The sequence below is a fragment of the Equus przewalskii genome, chromosome 1 (assembly GCF_037783145.1).
Source record: "Equus przewalskii isolate Varuska chromosome 1, EquPr2, whole genome shotgun sequence".
NCBI lineage: Eukaryota > Metazoa > Chordata > Mammalia > Perissodactyla > Equidae > Equus > Equus przewalskii.
The window spans coordinates 93,155,580-93,168,082 of record NC_091831.1 but is presented as its reverse complement, the minus strand read 5'-3'; the positions used below and the strand labels follow the sequence as shown (position 1 = coordinate 93,168,082).

The 12,503-nt window shown below is 48.6% G+C and overlaps 1 long non-coding RNA gene across 1 annotated transcript; it reads right to left on the bottom strand.

The window, feature by feature from the left end:
- Window positions 1-260: 260 nt before the first annotated feature.
- LOC139075314 (uncharacterized) lies at window positions 261-6,888 on the bottom strand. Its single transcript, XR_011525576.1, has 2 exons — window positions 4,422-6,888; window positions 261-3,447 (listed from the first exon to the last, which is right to left on the bottom strand). It is a non-coding gene; the product is annotated as an uncharacterized lncRNA (long non-coding RNA).
- Window positions 6,889-12,503: the final 5,615 nt, after the last annotated feature.

Genomic DNA, 12,503 nt, shown 5'->3' with positions numbered 1-12,503 from the left:
ACCATGGAGGAAGGGACAACGGATGTCGGGGCCCCCACACTAGGGAAAAGCTGTATTTGTATGGGAGTGTGTAGGGGAGAGGTGCGAGATAGACAGCTTAATCTTCATTTTCCCTAGTAAGGGGTGGAAATCAGTAGATCACGGTTCAAACTGAAAAATCAGTCAATAGTCATAAAAGCATGTTATTGAGAATGATGGAGGTAATTATCAAAAGAACTAACCAAAGAGTCTGGACTTTGCGGGGCTAGCCTAGGACACGGTTGCTGTTTAACCGATGTTTATTGTACAACTGACCAAATACAAATTAAATTAGGAAAATAAATAAAACAGATCAAATCAGAGCGGCTCTGTCTGGGCTGGGAGGGCAAACCCCGGCCCCAGCCCACCCCTGGGACTTTCACAGCTTAATTTGAAACTAGACAAACCAGCGTTTCAAGACATTCCCAGGAAACAAGAGGGAACCGCCAAACGCCTTGGAGGAGAAACAGACCCTTGAACAACAATTAGTCTCTGTGATTCAGGACGGGAGAACTTTGCTGCGTTCCGTTCCTACAAAGAAGCTGGGCAGACATCTCCCTTTTGTAGTTTATTCAGCTTTCAGAATCTAGAAGCAGCTGGAGTCTCCCTCTGTGGCTGTAGTCCCTGAAACCTAAGAATTGTCATTGGCCCCACGTTTAAGCAGCTGTGTCTTTCTGAGATGTCTTCTCCTGGCTGAAGATGTGCCTTCCTGGTCCTTCACAGGGATGTGAGGAGGGGGTCTTGAGAAAGAGCACAGCAAAAAGCTTCTTGCCCAGAGCCGTCTCTGACAGTGTGTAGAATTTTTCAGACACAGTCTTGGCTAATTTAAATAAAAGAAACTGCACATTTTGGTTAGGTCCTTCCTGGGCCAAGTTTTTACATAGATTTCCAGCAATGTCAATGCATGGTATACAATGATAGTCTCTTTAAATTGGGAAGAGGCTGCATGAAGATGCGAATGCAGTTGGAAAAGCTTTCAGCCTGAATCATGTAGAACAGGGACGTATTTTTACTACATTATTTCAGAGTCACGTGTGAACAGTCACACGTGACTATGTCCTTTTTAAGCCTTAGGAATTTATATATTTATAAAATCTGCAAAAGGGAGCATTACATGTGGGGTCTGCCCAGGGATTTCCAGGAACACCTTTTTGGGGGGTTTGTAATGTAGAAGAATTTTTTGAGGTGTGTCCCAAAGGTTGCCTCTTTATCTGAGAACTCTCACACCCACTGCCATCCCCAAGGGTGGGCCCTGCCCGCTCCCCCATATGTTCATGCTCACTAAGTTGAGCTGTATGACAGTCGGGGGGTCTGACCCAGAGGAAGCACTCCAGCAGCTGAGCCAGTCGCCTTCTCTGCCCTGGGGATTTGGGTCAGTTAGTATAGGCACCAAATTCATTAGGGTTATGAAAAGACCAGCCACGTTTCAACAGAGAGGAAAAAGCCGGTCTGCAGAGAGACCAAGCGAGGAAAAAGCAGGTGTACCGGGAAGCAGAGATGAGAGATGCTGGGTCTTGAGTCAGATCATCAGGCAGAGACCGACAGAGGCCAGGAGACAGCAAGACCAAGCGACAGGCAGATGGAAGGACAAAGAGACAGAAACGCAGTAAGAGAAAAAAGAGAGGACAGAGAGACACAGGAGCATAGACTGAGAAAGACGAAGCGGGTGGGAGACCGTGCCTGGGCTCCCCACACGTGCCCCCACCCCCAGGCGGGCTGCTCCTCATTCCAGGATCCCAGAGCGGGCCCTGCCATCATCAAGTAAATCGTTACTCTTTCTTAACCTGGTGGACGAAACTCTGTCCCTTTTGGCACAATTCCTGGGTGAGTCAGTCATCAGACAGTTCTCGGGAGTGAAAGAAGCTAGGGCTGCTGTTTTGTGTCTGTTCTGATCATTTATTTTTATCTTTTTTAGGAGGAGGGGGCATCCAGTGCTTTTTTCTTCTTTTTTCCCAAAGGGAAGGGAATTAAGCATGTCAGTCAGTATAATAAAATTCACGAAGTACATCTCTTTGTTCAGACAATGGTATTTTTTTCCTATCTCCAGTCATTAAGTCATTGCTGCTGTAGGAGTGACACTTAAGTGACTGGGTTTTTATTTTTGTCCCCAAGGGACAAAAAGTACTGCCTACTTTCTCACTGTGCACAGGGTGGGTGATGTGTCCAAGGCGATTGTTCCAGAGCTTCAGAGAGCTGGGAATGGTTGACCTGTGTAGAGACCAGCGTTGGCCATCTCTGTAGAGTGAAACCCCACCAGCTTCTAGCGCACAGTAGGTACACAATAAATACAACTGAAAGAATGGACAAGGGACGCACATGAGTGCTCGTGGATATAACCTGGCCACAGTAGCCCAAGCTGGAGGAAAGGAGCGGTGTGGGGACCTGGGCTTCAGGAGTCTCCTCCGTTTCCTTTCCTGCCATGTGGCAGGCTGAGTCACCTGCCCACCTGGACAGAGCTGGGGAGGGTCCTGGGCTGTGCCTGCCCTGGGACCCTGAGGCTCAGGAGGAAGGGGAGAGAGTAGGCTTCTGTTCACTGCTGGTGTGGCTGATGTCAAAGCACAAAAGACTGCTCCAGGTTCAGAGGGGTCCAGCTCACTAGGGTGGGGGCCCCTGGGGATCTGCGGGAGGGACCTGGGCTGCCATTCCCTCATCACAATGAACAGGGGGAGGGGTGCCCAGTCCCAGCCCCCGTCCTACCCCACCGCGCAGAGTGATCACAGGGTCACAGCCCAGGGTCAAGGAGTCTGCAATGTCACAGCTGGAGTTGCCAGTGGCAGGCTGGGCTGCAACCTGCGCAGCTGCCCTATGGGGCAGATGGAGGCTGCCCTGCCAGCCCTGCTGCCACCAACGTAAGGCAGCAGGCCAGCCCTGCCCTCTGAGGGTTGATTCAATCATTCTTTCACTTGTTTGTTGACTGACTGCCTCCTCCCCCTGGAACCCAGAACCCAAGGCCCAGGAGAAGGGGACAGGCGGCCCACAGACGGCAGTCCATCAGCGTCAGCAGACTGACGAGAGCTCTCGCTTTCCAGGTGTCCTTTAGTCTGTGTTTCACTCAAGGCCCCTGAGGCCATTTTCCTGAGGTTCTGGGTCTGAGGTTGCCTTTGACTGTCTTCCGGGCTTCGGGTTTTGGGCACCTGGGAGGCACATGTCCCCTCATTGATTCTCCAGTTTTCACTCTGTTGTCTCAGGTGATGACTATTGCAGTGTGAAGTTCAAAGCTGTTCCAATTATCAAGATTTTTGAAAGTCATCCAACTGTTTTTTGTTTGAAATTTGGGAGAAGTCTTTATTTTTCCATCGGGTTTAGGGATTTCACCAGGCTAGATCTTCGAGTCGGGGTGGCTTCTCATTTTCATTGGTATGAGATGACCCATCCCAGTCCATTAGAAAGTCTTTCATTCATTTATTTAACAGATATTAAGGGCTTACTCTGAGGGAGGGAGGGAGAAGGAGTGAGAGAGAGAAAATAAGCTTTGATTATTGACTGTGTTCTACTTGATTTATTCAGAAACACTAGGAATTTTTCCCCATATTTTATCTTCACACTTTATCCTAAAAGTCTGGTCTTTTCCCTAGCTTTCCTTTCGTCTCTCCATTAATCCTCCCCATTTGCCACATACGTTTCTCTTGTCTGTCTTCTGTTTAATCACCCAGTCTCCTGTAATCCTATTAATCACAGCTTCCAGTGACAAGCTAAAGCAGTGGGGCCCCCGGTTCCCCCGCACTGTCCTTGTCTAATGGCCCTGAGAAGAGGGAACAGTTGTTCTCTAAAATCTTCTCTCACTTGGTGTGAGAGATCCTTTTCAGAGAACAGGGTTATCCATACAATTTCACTGCTTTCTTCTTTTACTTCTGTGCTGGGGGCTTTCTCACTGGGATCAGATTAATTTTTTTCCTCTCATATTCAGACTCCCTTGCCATTCATGTGTAAATCCAATAAGAGTAAGTGGACTTTTTTTTTTAAAACAATCACTAAACCTTGTAGTATATGTGTGTTCAAAAGGGAGGAAAGAGAGGAAAGAGAAAATGAGCGGAGGGGAGAGAGGATCCTGTTTACCACTCTACTCGAAGAGTGCAGGCCCCACACGAGCAGAGACAGAAGATGTGATGGCAATCTGTGCTTCTCTTAGTGGGTCTGGGGTCCCATGTGCCTCTTGTACTGTGAGCATCTCAAAGTGAGAATGTGATTCCGATGTCTAAAGATGTGTATTTTTCATATGACAAGACCCATAAGGCAAACCAACTACTTCATCTGGTGCTCAAGCAAAGAAACAGCCATCCATCCCCACTTGGAAGGGAAAACTGGCTGAAGTGGATATTTCATAGGTGATACTGTACAGTAGAGATGTTTGGGTAATTTAAGGAGTTTTCGTGAGTAACTGACTATATGGGATAAAGTCTTACCTGGAGATTTTAGAATCCAATCCTCAGATAAGATGTGACCCCATTGTACAAGACACGTCAACCACGGTGTCGGGGATGCCACAGCTCCTTCTGGTTGAATAAAGTGGACAGGCACCTCTCCTCATAGCCTCTAATTTACAGGTCCCCTGACAACCTATGACTTGGTCCAAATAGACAATATGAGCCAGTCAGATTCCTCATCTCTGAAACTGGGGACAAAGAATGAGGCAGTTAGCCATGGGAGCTGAGACTTGAATGTCACACACTGCCATTTCTGCAATGTCCCATCAGTTGCACAGGTCAGCCCTATTCAGTGTGGGAGAGGACTTTGCAGACACAATTCATTAACACTTGTGGGCACCTGTGACATTGCAGGCACTGTTCTGGGGACTGAGGGGGCAGGGATGAAGAAGATTCCTGTTCTCATAGTGCTTACCCAGAGGGGTGCTCTCGGCAAGGCATAAATAAATACGTGAGCAAGAGGGTCAGAGAATAGCAGAAAACCCTAAGTTCTGGAATGAAGCCATGAATTCTTTTTGCAAGTAACTATTTCCTTTTTGAGAAACCTCTTGGCTTGCTTTTGGGTTCTGTTCTTATCTGTAAGTTTAAGCATGGAGGAAGGGCTGATGATGAGGTTAAGTAACCAACGGGGTAGACTAAAGAGGATGTATGTCAACAACTGACTTTGGCTTCCCCAAACCAGGGAATACTCTGCCTCTATTTTGAGAATTCCTCACCTTATGGACTCACCCCTCCACACGGTGGAAGCCAGATGCTTTCCCAGCCTTGCTTACAGAATAGGCCGAGCATGCAACTTAAGAAACCACCACTCAGATGCGCCTGCATGAGGCTAAGTGACACTGAGAAGCAGGTGCCAAGGAATCCTTCCTGGCGAGGACGGCAGCAGACCCATACGGCTCTGAGAGGCAGCAGCAGCAGGCATCCCAATGGGGGAACCGTCTTCAAGTGCCCACCAGGGCAAATGGCAGTGTGTGTGCATTGGGGGCTATCTGAGGACCGGTCCATGTAAACAGCTTCCAAGCCTAGTTTTCTGCTTTCACAAGGATTTTATAAGGCACCTAATATCCTTTAATAAATTCCTCTTCAGCTTCCACCAGCTAGAGAGGAATCTGTTGCTTGTAAGCAAGGTCTCTTACTGGTATGTGGAGGGAGAAGGGCAATAATCCAATGAGTGAGATACTTTCTGACAGAGGTCATGCTAGGAAGATGTTAACACAAGGAGATGTGAATGGAAACGGAGCATCCCTTTGGAACTGACTGCACTTGTAAATACATCACACGGCAAGTCAGAACATGTAAATTGAGTAGTAGCTACAAATTTGTGACAGTGGAAACACATACACACACAAGGTGATGTGAGAGAAAGTGACAGGCAGGGGTGGGGGCAACTTTTGATAAGGTGGTCAAGATACCTGTCTGAAGGGGTGACATTTGAGCTGAGACCTGAAAGATGAGAAGGAACCAGCCATGCAAAGATATGGGTAAGCAGACTTCCAGGCAGAAGGCACAGAAAATATAAAGGACGAGTTGATGATGTTGAGGGACAGATGGAAAGTTGGAGTGTTTGAAGTTAGTGCAGGTGGGTGAACAAGGACACGCTGAGATGGAAAGCGGGTAGGAGCCAGTTCATGCCAGGCATTGCCGACCACGGCCAGGCATTTGTATTTTATTCTAAGAGTGCTGGGAAGCCATTAGAGGGTTTTAAACAGGGAGTGATATGGTACCCATGGTAGCCAGCCTCCAGAATGTCCCCCGAGGATCCTGACCTCCTGGTATTTACAACTTTGTGTAGCCCCTCCCACACAGAATACAGCTGATCTGTGTATGTACTAAGATATTGCAGAAGTGACAACATGTGACCTTCCAGGTTAGGTCATGAAAGACATTGTGACTCTGCCTTCCTATGTTGGATCACTCTCTCTGGGGAAGCCAGCCACCATGTTGTGAGGACACTCAAGCAGCCCTATGGAGAGGCCCACTGCTGTGGCACTGAGGCCTCATGCCAACAGTCTTGCAAGTAAGACATCTTGGAAGTGGATTCTCCAGGCCCATCAAGCCTTCAAATGATTGCAACTCCAACCAACATCTTGCCTACAACTTCAGGGGAGGCCCTGAGCCAGAACCACTCAGCTAAGCAGCTCCGAATTCCAGATCCGTAAGTGCATGAGATCATAAATATTTGTTGTTCTAAACCACTGAGTTTTGGGGTAATTTGCTACCTCTTTCCATTGTTCACAGCTGGTGTCTGTTTGTTTGGCGGGTGCCCATGCTTTAGAAGTTGTTAGGTATTTTGACTATCAGCCCTGAGTAGGAGTGATGACACAGAGAAGAGTCACGAGTGAGATGAGACCAAATGGTGGAGGCAGAGAGAAAAGCATCTCCCTGGGGAGGGATGACTCACTGGTGCTATTTGCAGGAGGACAGAGCAAAGATCTGCAGCCCAGCTTGACTGCAGTCTTGGCTCTTCCTGCATCCGAGTTGTTTTCCTGGGTTCCCAAGTTTCCGTGTCCTCATCATAGATGCCCCACGACTTGGGGTGAGACAGGTAATTTTCTTCCTTGTTCCATTCAGAGCAATTGTGAACCTGATCTTGGAGGCCTGGGCAGTTGTCCTGGTTCCCTTTCCTGGGCTGGGTGCTCAGCCCAGATAAGAGCACTGGGCGAGGGCCAGCGGCAGGAGCTGCCTTCCTTCTCCCTCCTCCGTGCAGTTGTGGCCACTCCAGCCAGGTGTGATGGAGGTTGTGTGAAGGGAATCCACTCCTTCGTCTCTTCCCATTGGAGGGGCTGGACCATGTGGATTCAGGATTCAGAGCTACGCTCCTCCATTTTTGCTCTGGCTGTGCCTGAGAGTTTGTTTGGGCTGATTTCAAGGACTTTTTAATGGGATTTAGGGAGAGGAGATGCTGGAATTTCAGCTCACTCTCATAATTTCCCGAAAATCAGACACAGCATTTCCCCCCTTTTTGGCATTAAATTTAAAACGTATTAAATAGAAAAAATTCAAACAATATAAAAATAAAAGGTGAACTCCCCTTTCTCTTCCCACTCTCTGATTGTTCAGATTATCTCCAGCTTTTCTCTAATACAAACAGTTCGGTGAGGAGCATACTTCACTTATCCATGTACTACTGAGCAGGTGTCTCCAAAGAACAGATGTCTGGAAGTTTATCTGCACATTTTACATCTTGACACGTTCTTCCAATGGCCTTCAAAAGGCTGTCCTGGCACAGAACGCCCCCAGCACACAGGAGCATTCCTTTCTTTTCGCCAATGCTAGATATTACCAAATTTCAAATTTGCATTTCTCTGATCTCTAGTGAGCATAAATGTCATTTCTCAATGCGAGGCCATTTGAATTTCTTCTCCTGTGAATTGCTTGTTCTTGTCCTTTGACCATTTATATACTGACATATAAAGCTTTAGCCTTTGATATGAAGGGACTCTACATTTTAGGGTTATTACGCATGTTGCACCTACTGTCTGTCATTTGTCTTCTATCTTTGATATGGTCTCTAGCCCTACAAAAGTTTTAAATTTTTATGAGGTCAAATCTGTCCATCTTTTCCTTTAGGGCTTCTAGATTTTGTCTTTCTTACGAAGGTTTTCCCCACTCCAAGAATATAAAAAATATTTCATCATATTCTCTTCCAGTACCTTAATAATTCTGTTTGATAGCTAAAGTCAAATTGTCCTCCAGAAAGGTCGTACCAATTTACACCCCACCGGCACTGTGTGAGAGGCCTCTTTCTCATACCCCCACCAGCCCTGAGCACCCGCGGGCTTTCCAAATCTTTGCTAATAGTGAACAATATGTATCTCGTTGTTTTAATCAGGATTTCTTTAATTATGAGTGAGATCCAGCATCTTCTCATATGGGTATTAGTTATTTGCATTTCCTTCTCTGTGAACTGTCTGATTGCATCTTCGCCCTGGATTTTCTGTTGGCTGTTGGTCTTTATCTTATCGATAGATGGCTCATTGTTTATGAAGGAAATGAGCCCTGTGTCCGGCCCCTTTGTGGTGAATAATTTCCCCTAGTTTGTCCTTATCTCTCTGCTGTCTGCTAGCAGCATCTGTCGCCAGCTGCTTGGTGCAGCAGGATGGGGAGGAGCAAACCCTTGCCACACCCCATCAGTCACCTTGTCACCTCTCCTGCTCCCCGGACCTGCCTCCCCTGTGCTCGGCACGCCCCGAGGACCAGCCCCACTTTACAGGCATCCTCTTCTGAACATTTATGGCTAGATTTTTACCTTCAACTCAATCCCATCTATCTGCCTTTCACTTCCCAGCATCCTTTATTCCTCATAATTTCTGATAATGAGGATATCCCTTTGTAGTTTCTAGCCCAGTTATAGATTTTTAAAGTACATATTTTTTCCAGTCACGTTTAGAGGTTGGGTTGGGCTGGGGCGGTTGGAACAAGTGCTCAAGTTGCCCTCTTTTTTTTTTTTTTGAAGATGTTATTTTTCCTTTTTTCTCCCCAAAGCCCCCTGGTACATAGTTGTGTATTTTTAGTTGTGGGTCTTTCTAGTTGTGGCATGTGGGACGCCACCTCAGCATGGCTTGATGAGCAGTGCCATGTCTGCAATCAGGATCCGAACCGGTGAAACCCTGGGCCACCGAAGTGGAGCACGTGAGCTTAACCACTCGGCCACGGGGCCGGCCCCCTCAAGTTGCCATTTTGATTCAAGCTTTCCACCGTTAATTCTTATATAATCATGTAACTGATTTCTCTTACTGTTTCTTCTGGTCTTAAATTTGATTTTCTCCAAGATTTCAGGTCTAGCATCATGTCATCTGCAAATAATGATCATTTTACCAAACACATTTTAGCAAGCTTGCGTTGGCGAGCCACACTCTCATTCATGCAAACTAGATGACCAGGAAGACATTTAGAATTGAAAGAAAAAAACAAACCCATCTTCTAGACCAGAGGCTGTTGGTCAGCACATCCCGGGCGGGGTGCCCCCTAACAGTTATTACAAGGCAGTGGGAGAACGCCACGGGGCACTCTGTAGGCAACAGTTCCCTCTCCAGTGAGTATTAAAGTCTCCGCAGGTGAGGCTCCTTGGCGGGTCCCTTATTCATATTAATACTGGTAATCAACAGATGTAATAATCATATTCATGGATTGGTCAGAGGCATCAATCAGACTTCCATGAGCCTGGGACCGCTGGGTCCTCCATGTTGGAAACTCTGGGTGCCCCCTCCTCCTTTCTGTGGGCTCTTTCTCCGTTTTTGCTCCATCCTTTCCTCCTCCTTATTTGGTCCTTTCAAAGTCTCTGATTCTCTCCCGTATCCTGCCCTCACCCATCCCTACATGTCTCCATGCCTTTCCCAGTGTGCCCCACAGAACATCAGACTCACAACGTGGTCCCGACAAAAACGACTGAGAGGTCAACACGTTTGAAAAATGCTGACCACCACGTCAGCCCCGTGGGGCTGGGCTGGCATTTTACAGCCTGTGGGAAGTCTTTTGGTGGAGATAGCTCTTCGCCGTGTTTACCGGGGCAGCAAGTACCCCGCGCCTGCAGAAGCACTGACCCGAGCACCCCTGGTTGGCACTCTGCAGATCCAGAGCTGGCCAGGCCTCGCCGTGGGGAGCACTGGCTCTCAGGCCCCTGGGCAGGAAGTGATTAAACACACTGTTCGCAGTGGCTAGAGGTGTGTGCTGGTGTAACACTGGAAGTTCCCCAGAGCTAGGCCAGCAAGATCCACCGGGGAGACGCAGAGCTGCAGCAATTCCTCGGAAAGTTCAGTCTTTGCAAGCTGGCAGGCTGAAGCAACTCTTCGCTCCAGGGGACTTCTGAGAAAGTCAGTGGGGCAGCACACACACTCGGAGGAACTGCTGAACAGCCAGGGCAGAATAATGGCTGCTCAGGGGCCTCACGGGAACCTTCTCTCCAGGGCACTGCCATTAATGTGGCTCAGTTTCAGTGACCCCAGACTCTGTCTCTCCCATTCAAGCTTCAAATCCCTGGGAGAGAAGATCTGGTTGGCCAAGAGGATCAAACAAGCATGGCCAGGGGAGCAGGTCTGTGAAGGCCTGGCTTCTGGGAGCCAAGGGCCCGAGCAGCCTCCAGTTTGCATGGCTCCCCCTGCAACCAGTAAAACCAGCCCCTGGCAGCTTGGTGGAGGGAAACATGGGCCCTGCCGAAACCAGTTATGGAAGATTCGGTGCCTATAAGGCCAGGCTTTGAGTAGGTGAAGAATAAGCACCATTTGAGGTTAGACTGGAAAGCTGGTGCCTTGAGAAGATCTGAGCGCGGCCACTGGTGCCCTGGTCACACTGGTTAGCAACGCCAGCTCCTTAGAGAGGAGTGGGGAGGCTCGGACAGGAACCCTGGGTGTGTTGAGAAAACGATGTCCAGTGCTCCTTTCAGAGTATGGGCTTGGTCTTCTCAGTAAACCCTTTTGTTGTGTTTCTGAGGTCTGGCAATAAAGGACTCGTTTAATAAAAAGAGTAACAGGGAAAACGATAGCTAACATTTAGGGAGTACTTACCAGGGCAGGCCCAACCCCCATTTTGTAGATCAGGAAACTGGAGCACCCAGAGACCACTGCCTCACTCAGGCTTCACTGCCAGGAAGGATAGAGACCAGATTTGAACCCGGGTCCCTATCACTCCAGAGCCCATGCACTTGGCCCCTAAGCAACACTAGGTCTTGTCCATACACATACGTCCTGGTCATGTCTGCTGTCCTAGCACAGGTATCAACACCTTTCACTCTCAAAGTGTCCTGGTTTGGATGATAAATTCTAAGGAATCCAGGCTAGATGGAACCGACATTATCATAGCAAGATGCTGGTGGGCAGAGTTTGGAAATCCTAGGCTGCAGCTGCCCCTCACTGTCCCAGAACGCTGGCTCCCAGTGCTCCTTCTCCCAGGGTGGGTCTGTGTTATGCTGGGGAGATGGCCTCATTGCCCCGATACCTGGGCACTTTGCAAAGCAGCCTTCCGAGATTTCCACGACTCCAAGGTTCTTTCTCTGTATTCTCCCTGCTCCCACCTGCTCCATGGACTTACCAAGCTCTGCTCCCTGTTTTCATGCCTTAGCCTGGCTAGGAAAGCAGTTGCTGTGGTCCCTCTGTTCCCAGGAAGGGAGTCACGCTCTGAGTGTTTTCCCCAGCCGTGGGTACGGAAGCTTAGGGCTTTTAACCTTCTTGTCCAAACCTGCAGGTGAGTCCTGGAAGCAGAGGTGTTGGGCTCTCCACTCAGACGGGGCTGTCCTGGAGAGGGCATTGATGGCAAGGATGGGAAGGAGGATACTGGGTGCCATTTAGTTGGGCACTGGGGAGCCACGATTGAGTCAGACACAGTCCTTGTTTCAAGTCGTTCATAGACCAGGGAGAAGGCACAAAAGAGGAAACGAACAGAGAAGGTGCATCAGTTAACTATTGCTGCAACAATGCTACATAGCAAATGACCCCATCATTCAGTGGCTTACTGTTACAAGTATTTATTTCTGGCACATGTATCTGCAGATTGACTGGGGCGGCCCTGCCAATTTCAGCTGGACCTGGCCAGATTGGCTCCTAGGCATGGGTTTGGTTGAGGTCTGCCCTGTCTCTCATTCTTCTGGAACCAGTGGGCTACGCAGGGGGAAGCTGTGCTCATGACAATGGCAGATGCCCAAGGAGGGCAAGCTCAGCCACCCACTCCCTGCCCCATCCCCCCCATGAATGCTTCGCTCCAGGTTTTGTCTCCAAACATCTTATTGGCCAAAGCAAGTCCTACAGCTGAGCACAAGGGCAAAGGGGCCTCGAGGGGTACCATTCCCACAGTGGGAGGAGAGGGAAGGAAATACTTGCCAAACAATAACCCAAATCTCACAGAAGGCTTCACACAGGATTTTTCCAAGTGAAGATGGGATAGGGCACTGCTGTCAGCGAGATGAAATGCGTGTGTCTGGGGAGTTGTTAGGAGGCCTGGTCATGGGGGTCCCCTGAGCCGGAAGCCTGGCATGTCCTTTCTTTGAACACAATACTACTCGCGCCCCCCCCCCCCAGTCATTTTCATTATTTCCAAACTCTAAAACTTCAACTCTATGTCACCAAACAC